We start from the raw sequence: 19757 nt of genomic DNA, 5'->3' as shown, positions 1-19757 counted from the left end.
CCATCTTGGGAATGACATATACAAGTCCTGCACAGTGGTCAGAGGGATTTTAAGCCATTCTTCTTGCAGGATAGTGGCCAGCACACTACGTGAAACTGGTGGAGGAAAACGTTTCCTGACTCGCTCCTCCAAAACACCCCAAAGTGGCTCAATAATATTTAGATCTGGTGACTGTGCAGGCCATGGGAGATGTTCAACTTCAATTTTATGTTAATCAAACCAATCTTTCACCAGTGTTGCTGTATGTATTGGTGCACCACCTTCAGGATACAATATTTGAACCATTGGATGCATATGGTCCTCAAGAATGGTTCGGTAGTCCTTGGCAGTGACGCGCCCATCTAGCACAAGTATTGGGCCAAGGGAATGCCATGATATGGCAGCCCAAACCATCACTGATCCACCCACATGCTTCACTCTGGGCATGCAACAGTCTGGCTGGTACACTTCTTTGGGGCTTCTCCACACCGTAACTCTCCCGGATGTGGGGAAAACAGTAAAGGTGGACTCATCAGAGAACAATACATGTTTCACATTGTCCACAGCCCAAGATTTGCACTCCTTGCACCATTGAAACCGACGTTTGGGATTGGCATGAGTGACCAAAGGTTTGGCTATAGCAGCCCGGCCATGTATATTGACTCTGTGGGGCTCCCGACGGACAGTTCTGGTGGAAACAGGAGAGTTGAGGTACACATTTAATTCTGCCGTGATTTGGGCAGCCGTGGTTTTATGTTTTTTGGATACAATTCGGGTTAGCACCCGAACATCCCTTTCAGACAGCTTCCTCTTGCGTCCACAGTTAATCCTGTTGGATGTGGTTCGTCCTTCTTGGTGGTATGCTGACATTACCCTGGATACCGTGGCTCTTGATACATCACAAAGACTTGCTGTCTTGGTCACAGATGAGCCAGCAAGACGTGCACCAACAATTTGTCCTCTTTTGAACTCTGGTATGCCTGTTCAAAAAATAAATTAAAAAATACCCTACCTATAAATTGTGCACATAGTTTACACCCTCTCCCTTTAATTGAATTCTATTTAGGTTCACATTAAGAATTGCGCCGCTCAAGGTGGCAGCAGGTTGGAGTAGCTCTGTTACTTTTGATTCTGATTTATTCTTTTTTGGGAACTCTTCCTCTTGTGGTGGATACAGTTGAATTTTTTTTGGACATCTGTCCTCTCCGGTATCAGATGCTGTGCAGCTTGGAGGATTTTCCCTAATACTTTCTATTTTTTGACATTTGTTCTGATGCATTGCCATAGTCACTGGGTTGTTTCTTACAACCGGGAGCCGCTGATTAATATCTCAAAAGCTCAAATAATACTTCAACTACAACCCCAAATCCCTGATGAGTTGAAAAGGAGATGCCATGGATGCAAAGCAGGAGCAAAGAGAAGAGAGAAAAGGAGGAAGTTCAAACCATCTCTTCCATCGATTATGATGGGCAATGTGAGATCGTTGGGAAACAGGTTGGATGAACTCCAAGCCCTACAAAGAACCCAGCCAGAGTACTGGGAATGCAGTATTATGTGTTTTACTGAGACATGGCTGCAGGATCAGATCCCCGACTCCAGCGTCTCTCTGCCGGGCTTTTTAACCATATGAGCAGACAGAGATTTAAAGAGGAGTGGCAAATGTAAATGAGGTGGACTGGCAGTACTTGTGAACAACAGATGGTGTAATCCAGGACATGTTACTGTGAAATGTCATCTCTGCAGTCCAGATATTGAACTGTTGGCAGTAAGTTTTCGTCCATATTATTTACCCAGAGAGTTCACCAATTTTATTTTGGCAACAGTTTATGTTCCACCTTCCGCTGTTGCCGACACTGCATGTGATGCCATCAGCTCAATTGTTGCTAAGCTACAGAGTCAAAACCCCACTGCTTTTGTGGCAATTTCTGGTTATTTTAACCACGCTTCACTCTCTACTTCCAACATTTCAATAGCTTATCAGCTGCTCTACCAGAGAAAACAAAACATTGGATTTGTTTTATGCAAATGTCAAGGACTCATACATCTCTACAGCAAGACCTCCTCTAGGCAAATCAGATCACAATCTTGTTTTTCTCTGCTCAAAATATAAGCCCCTTGTTCAGAGACAACCAGTAATAAAGAGGACTGTAAGAAAATGGTCACAGGAAGCTGAAGAAGCTCTGCAAGGTTGCTTTGAGGCTACACACTGGGACACACTGTGCCAGCCACATAGAGAGGACATCAACAAGAAAAAAAGAGCCTTCAGAGAGGGAGACAGAGAATTATCGAGGAATATACAGAAGCAACTTAAAGTCAAGATAAGAGACAGTAAAGAGGTGTACAAGAAGAAGCTGGAGAGCAAGCTCCAGCAAAACAATATCAGAGATGTGTGGTCAGGGATGAAGAAGATCACAGGCTTCAAGCAGAAGGATGATCAGACCAATGGAGGTCTGGACATAGCCAATGAACTGAACACATTATTCAATAGGTTCAGTTCAGAAACAAGCTTTGCATCCTCCTCTCCTGCTCACAGCCAAACAGACATTCCACCCTCCTTTGACCCATAGGACCCACAGCTGTCCAGTAACACCTCAGATTTTTTATCTTCCACCTCAGCCCTAGACCCTTCTGCTTCTACATGTTTGCCTTCAACCATGTCAGAAGACGCTGATGCTTCCTTTGCTTCCCCCTTCCACCTGTGTGTCTCAAGAAGTCAAGTGAAGATGCAACTGGAGAGACTGAATCGGAATAAGGCTGCAGGTCCAGATCATGTCAACCCTAGAGTCCTGAAGGCCTGTGCAGAGCAGCTCTGTGGGATTCTGTAGCACCTCTTCAACCTTAGCCTGGCCCAGAAGAAGGTTCCAGTGTTGTGGAAGACCTCCTGTCTTGTTCCAGTACCAAAGAAAACTCATCCATCAGTCCTCAATGACTATAGACCTGTTGTCCTGACATCCCACATCATGAAGGTCGTAGACAGACTCCTGTTGGCCCACCTGAGTAAGCAAACAATAAACTATCAGGACCCCCTTCAGTTTGCTTATCGCTGTGGAGTTGGAGTTGAAGATGCCATCATACACCTGCTTCAACAAACCCACTGTCATCTGGACAAAGCCAGCGGCACTGTGAGGATCATGTTCTTTGATTTCTCCAGTACATTTAATACAATCCAACCTGATTTGCTTTGTCAGAAACTCCAGAAGACTCAGGTGGAAGCCTCAACAATCTCCTGGATCAAAGACTACCTGACAAACAGACCACAGTTTGTGATACTGAAGGATTGTGAGTCTAACCAGGTAGTCAGCAGCACAGGAGCACCACAGGGGACTGTACTCTCACCATTCCTTTTCACTCTGTACACCTCAGACTTCCAGTACAAGACAGACTCCTGTCATCTGCAGAAATACTCGGATGATTCTGCAGTCATGGGGTGGATCAGAGATGGACAAGAAGCTGAGTACCGGAAGTGGTGGACCACTTTGTGGCATGGTGTGGAAACAATCATCTTATTTTGAACGTGACTAAAACAAAGGAGAGGATTGTAGATTTTAAGAGAAACAGGAATAAGTCAAAAACTATTTCCATCATGGCAGAAGAGGTGGAGGTGGTGGAGGAGTATATATATCTCAGTGTTCACCTGGACAACAGACTAGAGTGGAGATGCAACTGTGAAGCCATCTACAAGAAGGGACAGAGCAGACCGTACTTCTTGAGGAAGCTTAGGTCCTTTGGTGTTTGCAGCAAGATGCTGCATATCTTCTATAAGTCTGTTGTGTAGAGCGTGATCTCTTCTGCCATCATCTACTGGGCAAGCAGCATCAGAGCCAGGGACTTAAAAAAGCTCAACAAGCTAATAAAAAAGGCTCATTCTGTTCTGGGGACTCCTCTGGAACCTCTGGAGATCATTGTTGAAAGACGGATTTTTCATAAAATGAAGAACATTATGGAGAACCTCTTCATGAGACTGTCCTACAACAACAGAGTGTCTTCAGTCAGAGGCTTCTTCAGATCTGCTGTAAGACGGAGCGCTACAGGAGATCCTTCCTGCCCACAGCCATCAGCATCTACAATGGCTCTTTAAAGAAACCTTCATAATGAGCTACAACAACGTTTAATTTCCCTTTGGGATTAATAAAGTATTTTTGAATTGAACATTATTAATACTCTATAAAAAAGTTAAAAAAATATAACACATAGACAACACATGATAGATAATTATTTAAAATTTTAAATATTGCCATTTAATATAGCTGTACTGTATATACAGTATATTTAAACATGATGATCTTTATTTTGTTTTCTTATGTTACTGTAGATCAGAAAACAGCTATTCTAATTAATAGCATGGCAACAACCTCAGTGTAACAGTGAATAGTAAATTAATATATGTTCACATCGAAGGACATAGTTATATGAACATAGAGTGCCCAAGTAGCTCTAGAGTATGTTCAGCATCACTACAGTCCATCTCCAAACTACTGACTGACTGGGTTGATAAAAGTCTGGTAGAAAACTGGGTCCTGTAGATTGCTTACTTATGTTTTGGGCAAACTGAGCTAACGTGCATTTTGCCTCAAGTTTAGCTGCTAAAGGGCTCCTGTGCCAAGGCTGAAACATATCAACACTAGTTACACATGAAACACTCTCACCTGTTGGTCCACATGCTGCAGTTTAAACAGATGCTGGTACCATCCAACTAACTTTGTTGTCAGCTGGTCCAACTGTGTCGCTGCTTCATATCCCAGATTGATATGGGAATTGATCTGAATTCAGCTCTCAACAGGATCAGACTTCAGAATGGCATCCAGTCTTTATATGGCCTTTCCCATTGCAGTGTGCTCTGTGGCTGTGCAGCAGATTCTAGCAAGGCTCATAAAGTCAAACCTTATTTATTCTCTGCCTAAAAAATGTTTTGTGTGTGTGTTTGTTTGTGTGTGTGTGTGTGTGTGTTTGTGTGTGTGTGTGTGTGTGTGAGTGCAGAACACTTAAGAGTCATGTGTTTTTATGTCAGGGAATGTCTCCAAACAGCCAACCTTTAGTGACTAGTGTGCACAGGCTAGTACTAGCTATATTACATATATATTCAGGTTTTGTATAGTGTTATATATTGAAAAATTATGTTATCTAGATTTAACTGTTTTTCAATTAACCTTATTTGACTTCATAAGGTTGTCGTTTTGTCCTCATCATTCATTCTGGCCTGGATGGTGTAGCTGCCCACATTGCTGCCTTGCACTAAGAAGGTCCTGAGTTTGAACCTTGGTTTCCCCTTACAGCTCAAACACGTGTATGTTTGGTTGGCCAGTCCAAACTGCTCTTAGGTATGAGTGTGTGCATGCATGGCTGTGCTGCCCTGTCATTGAATGGCATGCCTGGCCAGAGTGAAGACTGCCTCTTATCTGCTGACTGTTGCAGACTTGCACCAGCCTGGATCCTACCTATAAGTGTTAAATGTGTATTCTTTAGAGGTTTTGACAATGAGTCATGTGCAATAAAAACATCAGCACTGCTATTCAGACAATTTTGAAGTTCACTTCCTCCTGTTGTTTGTCTGGCAAACAAAAACAGATTTATTAATATGAAAATCATTATTACTCAGGTTCAATTACATATTTGGTCAAATCACTTGTTTAAGACCAGAAATTAAATGTCTATGACTTCGACTCGACACAAGAATTGCATGCCTTGACTTTAGACTCGACTTTGGTCTTTCATGTCTTTATGTGGGACCCTCAAAACTTGAGGCTTTCTTGTGACTTCCAAAACAATGACTTGGTCCCAACTCTGGTATTCTGTGGAAGATGGATGGATCCTTCAATTTTACCTAAATACGATCTTAGTTTTTTAGTAATACAGGTTATGGGTTATTCTGTTCAGCCCACTCTTTTGGTAACTTTAATGTTAGTCTCTTTAACCATTTTTGGGCAGAAAACCTAACCCAGTATGCTGGGTCTAACCCATAACCCAACCTTCTTGTTTTAAACGAACCCAGGCCTGGATCAGTCCTGACCAGGACTGGATTAGCAAAATTACCTACACTGTATTGATTTTTACCCAGAAAGGTATATATTATATATGTATATATTGTAAAAATGTATATATATTTAATATGGGTGCTATCAGTAATTTGCCACTTTGTTGGACTAAATCTCACTTTATCAGTGGAATTCCATTTGTTCTGCTGAAAAAGTATTGTTAACAAACTTTATTTTTCCAAGGTCAACCCACACAACATTATGTACCGATTCATTCATTCATTCACTATCCTAATTTGACATTCTCTTCAGTGCCAAGCTTTCACTTGAACTTGCTTTTTAAATATTCTTACATTTGAAAAACATCTCTTTCAGCACCAAAATGAAAAAAAAAAAACTAAATCCCCAACCATCTTTGGCCCTTCAAGGTGACCATTATGTATGCCAAATATAATCAAATAAATACAGGCAGCCTACCAGCCTGTTTTCTGACTTTATCATCCTCATTCAATAAATTATTATATAATTCTTCACTATATGAACTCAAATTAAAAACTCAAACTTAAATCAGAAGCAACCTTTAGCTGCATTCTTAGCTGTATTGTGCTCACTTTTTCCTGCCACATTTTAAGTAAATTTCTCAACTTCAGAATGGGAAATGATTAGAACTGTAAAAGTGATGATATATGCATAGTAAACACAAATTCCCAGATAATTAAATATGAAAGATAAGGAGTTAGTCTTGGGTATATCAGGAACACTTACTGACATCATCCAAGATACTGCCACAAAGCACTTTTGACTATTTTGAACTCTGGGAACAAATTAGCGTCAGGAGCAGGAAGCTGGTAGGAGCAGGAATGAGTGTGTGTGTTGCTGCTAATAAAGTGGGAGGCCAGTGGCAGACATTAATCAATAACAAATTAATGGTGGAGCATTGTGTGACAGATGTGCACACCATCTATCACTGTGACTTCTCTTTTCTCCAGTGTGCAGCCTTATCTTCCCTGCAGAAACGGAAGAGACTGAAAACCTTCAAAGAAAAATGTGGAAATGCATAACGATGTGTGCGTGTATGTGTGTGGGTGGTGTGCCTGCAGCGACAAGCAGAAAACGACAAGCAGGTAGATAGAGTTAATTCCTTGGAGGGTCTGAATTGATGCTGACTGCAGAAAATGAAATGCGTATGGAACTCATATTCTAGTGAAGTGCTTGCTCGCGACCGACCGACTAGCCCAATGTGTGCACTCCCACACGCAGCCGCATCTAACACCTACACCACACCTAACATTTAGCTAGAAAAAGACATACACACACAAACTTCCCAGACCTCACACATAAAGACATCCTCAGACTTGTTCTCCATCTCACTGAGGGCACAGTGAGATGAAACATTCTTCCAAAAAGCTTTCATCCCTGATGTGCGTGTGTGTTTGTGGATGTGTCATTGTGTAGTCTATTAAAAACCCAGAGAAGTCCTCTCTGGCAGACTGTTAGTGGAGTTGGATGGCTGACCTTCTCAGCAGCACCACAGAAAGTTTGTGACCTCTGGGGAATCCCTTTCTTTTCAGTTCCACCTTAATGATATGGGTCAGCTCTTGGCAGGGTGTCAGGTAGAACTCATCTCACAGCTGGGCTTCAAATAATGTCTTTGTTTCCCTTTTTGTAGTATTTTTGGTTACACACAATTGAATAATCCATCACAATTTATCTATTTCCCAAAAGTAACATACTGTTCTTGAATTATATCCCTTAGAAAAAAAACAACCTTATTAGTTTCTTTGAAGATGTTTTTGAGTTTAATTGAATAGTTTGGATATTTTGAAGTGAGGTTATTATCAGTATCGGTTGAGACATCACTGGAGGAGTCCAGTGATGTCTCAGAGAACTTCAGCAAGAGTGAATGTATCTTAAAGGCGTCAACTGATGAGACCCCAGGTGCTCCCAGTGTGCATTTCCCTTCAAAATAAAACATGCATTCATATCAGAGTTTCAAAAAGTCTTTAATAAAACCAGAAAAGTTGCAAGATTTGAAAAAGAGTTACTAGAGGGATTCTCCAGAATACTTACCAAATATAGTGACAAAGGGACTAAGTGAGCAACACTGCCTCAGAGCGGAGGAAAGATAGACAGACAGACAGACCTCATCAAGTTTTAGCTGATTGAAAACAACTTAAATTGAAAATGTATATTTCAGTGGGATAAATTGGCTATAACAGCTGATATGAACTGTTTACACTTGCACAAGAGACTGTTAAGTTTAACACTGTGTTCGTAGCTAAACAGCATTCCTGTTACAAAGCTAAAATAAAGTTGCTTTCAGGCAGAGGCTATTCTAGGTTTTGACATTTAGGGTCGCTAAGCCCTCAGTGAGTTGCTGACAAGTGCTCTTGACCAAAACAATGGCAAAATTGGGTTTTACATGTTGGGAATATCCTGTCTAATTTCTAATCAGAAACAATAGATAGCAGTAGTTTCAAGAAAATCTTCACATAATGTATTTGTTTTCAAAAGTCAGATAATGCAAAGTGAGAAAGCTCAGACCTAGTAAGGTTTCTAGACTTCATAGTTGCTCCCAGTGGAGCAGGTAGTTAGTCATCCTGGATAAGATTTTCTAATTTCTCTGGTTGTTTCATTTACAAAGTTTCTTTGATGTCAAGGTCCTCAGAAAGTAAAAAAAAAAATAATTCATTAGGTCAGACCACACAGAAAAACTGAAATCAAGGCATTATTAACCTCCAGCTGTCATCAAAGAGGTTAATAACTCTAAAATACTTTGTTCACCATATTTATCTGCATACTCACTCTTTGTATATGAGGCCCCTTGGTCTCAAGATTACCATCCACTAAAACAGTTGTCAATGTAGGAAACACACCTACTTCTAATTTTTTAACCAATTACACAATATTTCTCAAGCAACACTCAATCAAACTCCTGTGCTCAATATGTTTAAAGAACCAGCAAACTCAAAAACCTGGCAGCAAGAACAGAATTCTGTTATTTTGTTTTTGCTGCCCTGGGAAATAAAACAAATTTTCTATGTATAGACATTTGTTCATCTACATTTTCACAAGAGACTGTTGTCCAAGTAGCCGTATGATCAAGCTGCTTTTTCTATCTGCATAATTTATTTGACTGAGAATACAGCAACAAGCTGAATCAAAGTTCTGTGAGACAAACTGTTAGCCTTCCATCAGTGTGACGATTTCCTCACCTTTTTACTACAGTATGACATTTGTCTTCTACAGGCAAGGGAACTGTTACTGATGTCTTGTAGATTATTATTGAAAATTCACCTCAAGCCACCACACACCCAAGGTGGTCTAAGGATATCGCTAGTCTCTGTTGATTTATATTCCTGACAAACCAAAAAATGTATTAGAAGCATGTTGTTGTCATCTAGTAGTCAAAGTTTTTCCCAATTATGGAAAACCTTGCTTATTTGCATACTAAATAACATTCAACTACTAAGAATCTGTTTGACAGTAAATACATAGATTATTGTTTTATAAAGTTAATAATTTCGGTAAGGGCTTAACAACTTAACAGCAGCTCATTTAAAAGAATTTAACTATGCCTTCAAAATTCTACATTGTGATTATTCTTAGGAGCATTTATGCTTCCTTGCCTCCACCATAGAGTAATTCTGCAAAAGGTATCTTAATTTTATATTTATAGAGGAGAGCACAGTATTTGGAAATCTAATAATTTCACAACCTTGAGATCAGGATAAAGAAGGACTTTTGTATTTACAGAGTGGGCTCATTTTTGGAGCATTTTCCTGCTTTTTTGTCGAAGTTTGGAGGCTCTGCGTTTCCAGGTGTCTGTGAATACAACATAAAGGCGGCAGTGTTTTCAGGAAGTAGGAGACATACTGCGGTCAGATGCATAACAAAGTGGTACATCAGAGAAATAAAACAGACCTTACCAGTTGTTTCATAGTAGTGGTGTTTCTGAGAACAAATTAACATGTTCACACCCCCACATAGCCCCATGAGAAGTTGCTGTCTTTACAAGATGAAGCTTCTATACACGATTTAGGATTTCTTTGAGCCTGTGTAGTACACGATAAAGAAAATATGTTGTCTCGTTTCTCCCACAGCTGGAAAAAAAACAGCAGCCCGTGAAATGACCCTTGAAATCATAAACACCACGGGAGATCTAAGTAAACTCAATTTCAGGTTGGAGAGGTAAACATTCTGCACTACATCTCTGGTTGTCATTAGAGCACAAAAGGTAATTTTATATTTTAAAATTCTGAACAAAGTTGGGGGAAAAAATAGGAACATAACTAAACAATAAAGTTGTTTAACTGTGATATAGTTTGTGCTGTTGAGTTTTCAACATAATAATATTAAATCAGAACTATAAAACAGTGACACAGTGAAACATTCAATGAGCTAAATATTTACCTTATGCCTGGCATAAGATGCTTGGATTGAAAATGCTTGACCTTTTCCACTTCTTGTGACAACCACAAACTTTATTGTACATTCTCATTTTTTCTTCATCCTGATTGGACACTTTGGTCCCATGGCGACATGCCAACAGTGCATTTTTCTAACTACAAGAAGGCAGAGCCTTCTAGTTTCAACCAGATTGAAAAGCTGCAATGTCAAATGTTTCCCTGTAAGGCAACTACATTTGCTATTTAAAGTTATAGTTCTTATTTATTCTTCAATTATTAAAAAGCACTTTGTAAAGGCTCTCGGGCCGTATGTCTTTTCAGACTCCTCATATAAACTAACAGGCTGGGTATGGAGATATCAGATAAGCAAACAATTCCCCATTTTCCACAGACTTCCCAGACTGCTGTCAGCCATATGTCAGCCGTGTGTCAGTGGCATGAGTAAGTGTTCACTGAGGTAGTGGAGAGAATGATTAGCCACGAATTTTACTGCACGCCGCAGTGTTGGGAAAAGCTTAAAAATACACAAGCGTGACTACAAAATTATTAAGAACCACAATGGCTATCAATGGAAACACAACAGGTTTTGTGCTGAGCAGAGCAAGGTAGAGTCAAGAGAAGCCGTGCAGTTCTAGAACTACTGGAACTGTGAATGGAAAAGAGGCAAAAGAGGCCCATGGTGACTCTGGAAGACCTCCAGACATCCACAGAATCTGTTGAAAGGGCTACTGTAAGTCATGCTGAAAGAAGAAGGAAGAAAGGTTTTGTTTAAAGAAAACTATAATATAATTCCCATTCACTGTTTCTGATTATATCGTTTTGACCATACATACAAAATGCAATATGTAATGAAAAACTAGAATGTACTTCTCCCTGAACGTGTCATATTCACCACGATATCTTCAGCAGAACCAAGGAAACAGGTCATATTTGATGAACAGATGAATGGATCTAAATACAGGGCAGTCCATAAAGAAAACCAGTTAGAGGCTGCAAAAGACCTGAGACTAAAGCAGAGGGTGACCTTCCAGCAGGACAACTCTTAACATGCTATTAGAATTAAAATGGAATGGTTTAAGTCAGTGCGAATTCATGGTTCACACATAAATCTGTGGAAATATTAAGGGCCAAGGGGTACAATCGGTTGAAGGCTCTAGTTAGGCTCTCTACTCGGCATGGTACCTGTTCTGTTCTATTTCGTATAGGCTTCGCCCTTTAAGGCTATCACTAGTGGGTTTATCCCTTCGCACGCAGCGCAGCACTGAAAACTTTAGTCCACGCCCACCTGCTGTGTGGGCCCCACCCCGGTCCATATAAATTACGGTGAGACCGGACAAACGGCTCCCATTTTTCTTCGGCGACAGCTTAAGAGCACTGATTCAAGAAAAACCATGGCTAGCGTCGCCTCTGCCCGGCTTGTAACACCGGCTACATCATGAGTCATGACCTGCATGCCATCTGCGAGGGCTGCCTCGGTCCTGATCATGCAAGCCTGGCCTTGACCCCGCAGTCCACCTGCCCTTCCTGTAGGCGTCTGCCTCTGGAAGAGAAGCAACGGCGGCTAGCCATTTTCTCCCCGCTAGAAGGGGAATTCCCCGTAGCGGACCAATGCTCCCTCGATGAGGCATTGGACATCTTTGGTGTTGGGCGGGAATCGGACGATTCCGCCCCAGAGACAGCGACTAATATCTCCACTCCCTTCCTCCGGACGGAGGACGCGGAGGCAGATACAAAATCAGTCCAGGCTCAGGGCCTCCCGATGTCGGCGACCACCCCCTTTCCGGCGATGGGCGCACTTGTTAGCGCGCTGCCGGACATCATCGCGAAAGTAGCTGAGGCTAAAGGTGTCCCTGTTCCCGCGCCTTTAGCCGCGCTCCCGACTGACGACCTGGCGGGAAAATTCGCCCCAGCTCATTCAACTTGCCGAGATCCGGTTTGGCCCCATTTTCCAGCAGTAACTGCTTACCTGTCGGGAGCAGCGGCAGAGCCGCTTCAGCTAAAGGCACCGGTCTCCACCTTCACACCCATCACGAGGGTGGAGTCCCTGGCGGATCAGGGGTTTCCCCCAGTTCTGGAGCCCAGTCTGTCAGCAGTTTTTGGGGTTAGGTCGGCCCAGCGCGTCGGACGACGGCCTGTGCCCCCCTCCCCCAGTGATCAGATCACGGCCAGGCTGACTGATCGCTCCCACCAATGTGCCGCTCAGGTCGCTGCGGTGACCAACAACACCGCCTTCCTGGCCTACGCCATCTCCAAGAAGGCTCGGGAGATGGAGCTGCCTCCGAAGGATGTGGAGGAATTCTGCAATCTCGCAGACATCATCCTCAACCTCTGTGCGGCGTCGGCTGTGTGCTCCTCCCGCATCGCTGCCTGGCAGACCTGCTACAGCGACAGATGTGGCATCGGCTCTCCTCCTCCAACCCTGAGGATTTTAAGAGGGAGTTACTGGAGGGACCGATCAGTCCGGATGGGCTGTTCGGTCCTCAATTTCAGTCCGTGCTGGGCCAAATGCAGACCTCTCAAGAGGAACTTGAGCGGGTCAAGAGACATGGGTCTCGTAATCGCTCTGGCTTCCGGTCGTCCCATACCACCGGCCGCTGGCGGGATCGCCGTGATCAGCAGCAGCAGCAGAGACGCTCCACGGCCGCAGCTCCCCAAGTTCCTCCGCCCACTGCTCCGTCTACTCAGCCGCAGCAGCAGCGCAGAGGTCGGCAGTTGGCATGCGCCTGGTCCAACCCTCCACAGGAGCCACGGCGGAGATTTAAAAAGTGACTGGTGGGGGGGGGATGTGTGTAAAACTGATTGTTTTGAAAAAAAACACATACATTTCTCTAAGAGCAAGTTTCCGTTTTATTCTGGCTCAGCCAGATCGTACGATCTCGCTGTGCTTTCTTCACACACATCCTCCACTCCTAATGAGACGGCCCATTTTAAACGACCATTTAAGAGGCCCCACGATCTCACAGTTTCAAAGCATGACTCCACGAGAGCATACTATGCTGTTCCGGTAGAGCCACGCTCGCTGCCTTCTCCCTCCTGTCCTCCCCAGCTGTCAGTGGGTGAGATCACAGAGGATGCACAACAGCAGCTCCCTACGAAGCGGCGCATCAGTGATGCCCCCGCTCAACACCAAGCTGCGAGCCTGGGTGAATATCCCCCTGGTGAGGCTGGTTTACAGCCCTTTCGATCCGAGCCCCCCATGGGTTACCTCCGATCAGAATCCGAGTCAGGTAACGGCGGTAGGGGCTCTAGCCTGGCTCGTATCCATGAGCACCACGGCACCACAGATAAATGCGCGGCCGCTCTCAGAGCATCACTCAGAGTGGCGGCGCGTATGTTCCCCGGACAGGTGTATGGACAGACTGATCAGCAGAGGTTACACGCTGCAGTTCCTGTCTCCGCCCCCACCGTTCAGAAGGATTTTGGAGACAGTCCTGTCCTACCCGGAGCAGAGCTCCGTTCTCATGTCAGAACTGCAGGAACTCCTGATAAAAAACGTCATTTCCAGGGTTCCTCGCAGAGAGGAAAACACGGGGTTTTATTCTCGATACTTTCTGGTTCCCAAGAAAACAGGAGGTATGAGACCGATTCTCGATCTGTCCCTGTTCAACAAAGCGATCATGGAGAGACGTTTCCACATGCTGACAGTCAGACAGGTGATGGAGAACGTTCACCAGAACGACTGGTTCACTTCCATAGATCTGAAGGATGCTTATTTTCACATCCCCATTATCCCGAAACACCGCAAATATCTGCGTTTCGCTTATCAGGGGATCTCATATCAATACAACCGCCTGCCGTTCGGTTACTCTCTCGCCCCACGCACATTCTCCAAATGTGTGGAGACGGCGTTGCAGCCACTGCGCTCAGCAGGGATGAGGATCCTCTTTTATCTGGACGACCTGCTTTTGCTGGCTTGGTCCAGAGAGGAAGCAGCGGTACAGACTTTCAATAAACTGGCAAAAAAGCGTAGTGACAGCTCTTATGCGATTACTGGGAATGATGTCAGCGGCTCACGTGGTTGTTCCGCTGGGTCTGCTTCATATGAGACGTCTTCAGAGATGGTTCATCCGCCTGCGCATAGATCATGTGCGTCAGAAGAGGCGGACGATCTCAGTCCCTCCTTCAGTGGGACCCGACCTGGCCCACTGGGGAAATCCCCGCATCCTGTCAGAGGGAGTTCCCCTCAGCAGACCTGCATCACACGTCTCAGTGTTCACAGACGCATCCCTGTCGGGATGGGGAGGAACGTGTCAGTCTCAGGTGGTGGGAGCACAGTGGCCAGACCACATGTCTCTCCACATAAATGTGCTGGAGCTTCTCACAGTGTGGAAGGTGACACAGCATTTTGCTCCTCTGCTGCGGGATCAGCATGTTCGGATCCACACAGACAGCAGAGTGGCAGCAGCATACATAAATCGCCAGGGAGGTGTGCACTCGGCTCAGCTGCTAAACATTTCCAGGCGGCTGCTCTGCTGGGCGCGCATGAACCTGCTCTCCATCAGAGCAGTGTACATCCCCGGCGTCCTGAACAGAGGAGCGGACATCATGCCCAGAGGTGGTCCTCGTCCCGAGGACTGGAGTCTCCACCCCGAGCTGATTGTTCAGATCTGGAGCAGGTTTGGGAAAGCAGCAGTGGATCTTTTCGCCACACGGGAGAATGCACAATGCCAGTTGTGGTTCTCACTGAGCCCATGGGAGGATCCACCATTAGGAGTGGACGCCTTTGCTCACAGCCCGTGGCCGAAAACGCTCCTTTATGCCTTTCCACCAGTTCCGCTGATCCCACGGCTCCTGGATCGAATCCGAGAGGAACATCTCTCAGTGATTCTCGTAGCCCCAGAGCGCAAAAGCGCGCCATGGTTTCCGAGCCTGCAGCAGCTGGTGTCAGGTCGCCCGTGGCAGCTGCCGTGGAGAGAGGATGCACTCCTCCAGGCGGGAGGGGCGATCAGGAGCGTCCCAGAGTTAGGTCAGCGTCTCTGGGTCTGGCCGCTGAACGGGAGCGCTTAGAAAGGCTGGGTCTCCCGCACGATGTGGTGCGCACGATTCAGGGCGCACGAGCCGCCTCTACCACAGCGTCATATGCATTAAAGTGGGCAGCTTTTCAGCGCTGGTGCACAGAGAAAGGCGTGGAGCCTTTTTCATGTCCATTAGGCTGCATGCTGTCATTCCTCCAGCAGCTGATGAACAGGAATTTAGCTTTCAGCACCATTAAAACTTATGCTGCAGCTATTTCCTCCTGTCATGAGGGTTTTGGTGACAGAACGGTTTTTAACCACCCGCTGATGAAGCGTTTTCTGCGGGGTGTACGTAGACACAGACCCGTGTCACGCCCTCTAGTCCCTTAGTGGGATTTAGCGCTCGTCCTGCGCGCACTGGTTAAAGCCCCATTTGAGCCCTTAGATCAGGCTCCACTAAAATTTCTGTCTTTTAAAACAGCCCTGCTGTTAGCTCTGACATCTGCGAAGAGAGTGAGCGATTTATCTGCGCTCTCTGTCGCTCTTTCATGTCTCAGAATACGAGCCGATGGCAGCTCAGCTGTGCTGCGTCCTAACCCTGCTTTTACACCTAAAAGCATCACGAGTTCGTTCAGATCGAGAGTGATAACTCTGGATGGTTTTTATCCTCCTCCTCATAACTCTGAAGAGGAGGCCACCTCTCATCTCCTCTGTCCTGTCCCGTGCGCGTGCTTTCATGTTACGTAGCGCGCACGGCTGCACTGCGCCGCTCCCAGCGTCTGTTCGTGCATTACAGAGAAAACTCTGCAGGACGTCCTCTATCTGTCCAGCGCCTCTCACATTGGGCTATTTCACAGGCTTATATTTCCTCTGGATTGGATCCTCCAGAGAATCTCAGAGCTCATTCGATCAGGGGGATTTCATCCTCCACGGCTCTGCATGGAGGAATGACAGTGGAGGACATCTGCACAGCAGCCTCATGGTCTTCTCCATGCTCATTTATTCATTTCTACCTGCGAGATGTGTCAGGTTTTTCCATGACTCATTCTGTTCTCAGGGTTCTGACAGAATGACTGTTATTTCGTCACCCTTCCTGCATGCAGATGCAGGGTGCCGTAATATTATTATCAGCCACTGTTCGTGACTTTTGATGTTATTGTCACTGCAGCTGTATTCATTAAGCCTCCGTGTGAACAGAGGTTTTTCTCCTCTGCTGTGTTGTCTGTGGCACACGAGGTTGTTCTGCCGCATCATTACGCATGATCCAGCTGCTGATCTGTCTCCACGTTCCCTCATGGAGATTTTTGACCTGCTCTGCTTATCGTTACACTGTTACAGTTCGTAACCTTCGTTTTCCAATTACAGCAGTAGGTCTTTTATCTCAGCCTTTCCCTGACCAGATATTTTCTCTGTTCATTGTGATGTGCAAGACGCTTGGAGTGTGTCATGACGCAATCAGAAGGCTGATTTTTGGTGTCATTAGGCGAGCAGATGTTCAGTTGTGGTCTGGATGGACCCAGAGACCCAGAGAGGCATAGACTACATCCTGCTTCACCTTTAACCCACTAGCGATAGCCTTAAAGGGCAAAGCCTATACGAAATAGAACGTTGGTTACCTACTGTAACCCCAGATTCTATGAGTATAGGGTTAGGGTTAGCTCTGGGCCTCACTGGTCCCGGAATGGCTGAAGAAAAAGCTATTTGGGAGCCGTTTTTCCAGTCTCACCGTAATTTATACGGACCGGGGTGGGGCCCACACAGCAGGTGGGCGTGGACTAAAGTTTTCAGTGCTGCGCTGCGCGCGAAGGGATAAACCCACTAGCAATAGCCTTAAAGGGCTGCGCCTATACTCATAGACTCTGGGGTTACAGTACGTAACCAACGTTTTCACTGACCCACTGGCGGCTGGAGCTATGACGGCTGAAGCCCCTCCTTCAGCCAACAGTGTAGTGCTCTGTGATGCTATTAACGTTACTGTGATACATTGTCACAATGAAGTAATAAATAGATATACAATTAAAACATAAATAAACTAAATACTAATCATGTTTGTATTGTTGTAGATGCAAGGATGTGTTATTTTTTCATGTATAAAATGATCCACTGGTGTGGGAGAAGAAATGGAGAGGAGAGACACTGCTGTGTGGACTGGTTGCTCCAAAGTTTGCCTGAAGAAGTAAGAATTTTGGGCTTCATGATGAAGGTTTTGTCTCAGCCATGGTGGCAAGGACTTTAAAGCGCAAAACCACAGATATTTGACCGCGGTGAAGTTAGTTTTTAGTTGGATAATAAATATCCGTGCTCCGCGGATTCAGCGGAGTCCTCCTCCTGTTTGATCTGACGCATGCAGTCTGATTATGGGCAGCTGCTCTCTGCCTGCTCCCTCCTCCTGCAGACGCTGGATCGCTGAAAGACTGTCTATAAATTTCCAAACCACACTGTTTCATAGTGGTTTTGTTTTGGGAAAATACCCCAGTTAAAAGCAAAGGGAGAGAAACTAGTTGTGTTTCATGTTATTTTCCTGAATTACAACAACACAGTACAGCTCGAAAACACCATTACGACCAGAGATTTCACATGCACTACAGGGGAGCGCATGCGCGCTTACCTCCGAAACAGAACGGTTGCCAAGGAGATTGGTGCATTCGATTGAATGGACTGTGAGATTTTACACAGGTGGTGCACAGACATAAAAAACCGCAGCTTGCATTAGGACAGGATGAACAAAAAATCACTTAGCATCTACAGACTTAAAAAAAAAAAAAATCGAAAACAACCGAACTGTCAATTTTTTTTAATTTCAATTAAATTAAAACTTGACTACAATGCAGAGAACAATAACTTCTTTGCTCAAAAGAAAAAACGGAAACTGAAGAAAAGTTATGCATCAGAAAATAGTTTATCATTGTTTCATACATGGAAGTTCTTTAACAATTAAAAAAAAAAAAATAAATAAATATATATATATATATATATATCAGCGGATGCTGGTCTTTCAAGGAGGGGAAGCTCAATTTCAAGATCGCTGATAGGTGTTGATCAGCTGTGTATACGTGTGGGTTGACATGTATATGTGATTGTGTGTGTGAGTTCTATGATTGTGATGTCCAGTGATCATGGAAGAGTGGCTTGCATTATCTATGGTCCCCATCATGTCACTGTTTGGAAGTCACGGTTACTGGTACACTTCACCTTTTTTTTTTTAATTTGTTATGTATCAGTTTTAGTTAACCCATCTTTTGCATATTTTAAAATGTCAGTTTTTCCCGAGGATGTGTCATCTTATCATACAAAAACTGCAACAATTAAAGATTCGGAAGCGACACAACGCAATTGGCTGACTTTCTTCAGATAGAAAATTATTACCTTATGACATAATACACCAAACATCTCTGTGTTGTTTTATAACTACAATCGATTTAGAATGTAAATAACTTCAAACTTACAAGAGGATTGAATTGAACTGACAGGGTATTTCTGCATTTAAATTGGCTATGTATGTGGTGTAAAGTCTCTTCAGACAACAGTGTTTGTGATCAGTGTAAGTATGTGATTGTAGAACCTACTCTGTGCCTCGAGGTTCTGACTGGAGCCAACAGGTGGTGAAGAACTGGACTTGTATTCTCACACTTCTCAAAGTGAACCTTGTCTATTACCACTTTTAGGCCTGAGGATCTGAAAGCCTAAGACTAAGCATAAAAATTGTATTTATTTATTGAACCTATGGAATTTGGCATTATTTCACCTTCACAATGCATTCTGGGATAACTGTGTCTATTGGTTGCAAAGGGAAACAAAGACAGTAACTTAATTCCTTACTGCTTGCTGAGGGACAAGGAAATGAGAACTGAATGGGAGAAGGCCTGTGGTTGAACTCATCTACCTAAGGACCCACAATTATTTTCGCAACACTTTTGTCATTTTCCTTTTGTGCAATTTTCTCGATCATGGCTGCTAAAGGAGTTAACTGGAGTTGATGGTTATAAACAATGGGAGAATCCAAATGCCATGACAATTTTCTTTACAAAGTGCTTAAATGACTCAGGCAGACAGAAAAATGTTAGGAGCATCATCAGAGACAGATGACACTGGATTATTATCTGCTGGACTGTAAAACAAACCACTCGTCACACCCTCTGAGAACCTGGCCATAGAGGATCCTTACAACCCACAGGTTCATGCAATAAATAGGTATCCATTCCTTTCCCCCTATAGTCCACACCACAGCTCAAAAATATATCAGAAAAAAACGACCTGCATAAATTACCTGCAAAATATTTATTTAATTATATATTTATTTATTTATGCAGGAAATCTATGCAGGACAGGAAAAAACACAAGTGAAACGCTGTTAGTCACAGAAAATGTTCTTTTTAGAAGATGAATCAGCCCCCAGAGCACATAGTCTGAACCAGAGTTTAATCCAAGTCCGTCCGAGCTGT

The 19757-nt window shown here is 44.1% G+C and overlaps 1 long non-coding RNA gene across 1 annotated transcript; it reads right to left on the bottom strand.

Annotated features, from left to right (window-relative positions):
• Nucleotides 1-9686: 9686 nt before the first annotated feature.
• On the bottom strand, nt 9687-10492 carry LOC124857928. The gene is made up of 3 exons (XR_007035717.1): nt 10365-10492; nt 9881-10006; nt 9687-9776 (listed from the first exon to the last, which is right to left on the bottom strand). It is a non-coding gene; the product is annotated as an uncharacterized LOC124857928 (long non-coding RNA).
• Nucleotides 10493-19757: the final 9265 nt, after the last annotated feature.

The sequence above is a fragment of the Girardinichthys multiradiatus genome, chromosome 21 (genome assembly GCF_021462225.1).
Source record: "Girardinichthys multiradiatus isolate DD_20200921_A chromosome 21, DD_fGirMul_XY1, whole genome shotgun sequence".
NCBI classification, from domain to species: Eukaryota; Metazoa; Chordata; class Actinopteri; order Cyprinodontiformes; family Goodeidae; genus Girardinichthys; species Girardinichthys multiradiatus.
This window is presented reverse-complemented; position numbering and strand designations above follow the sequence as displayed.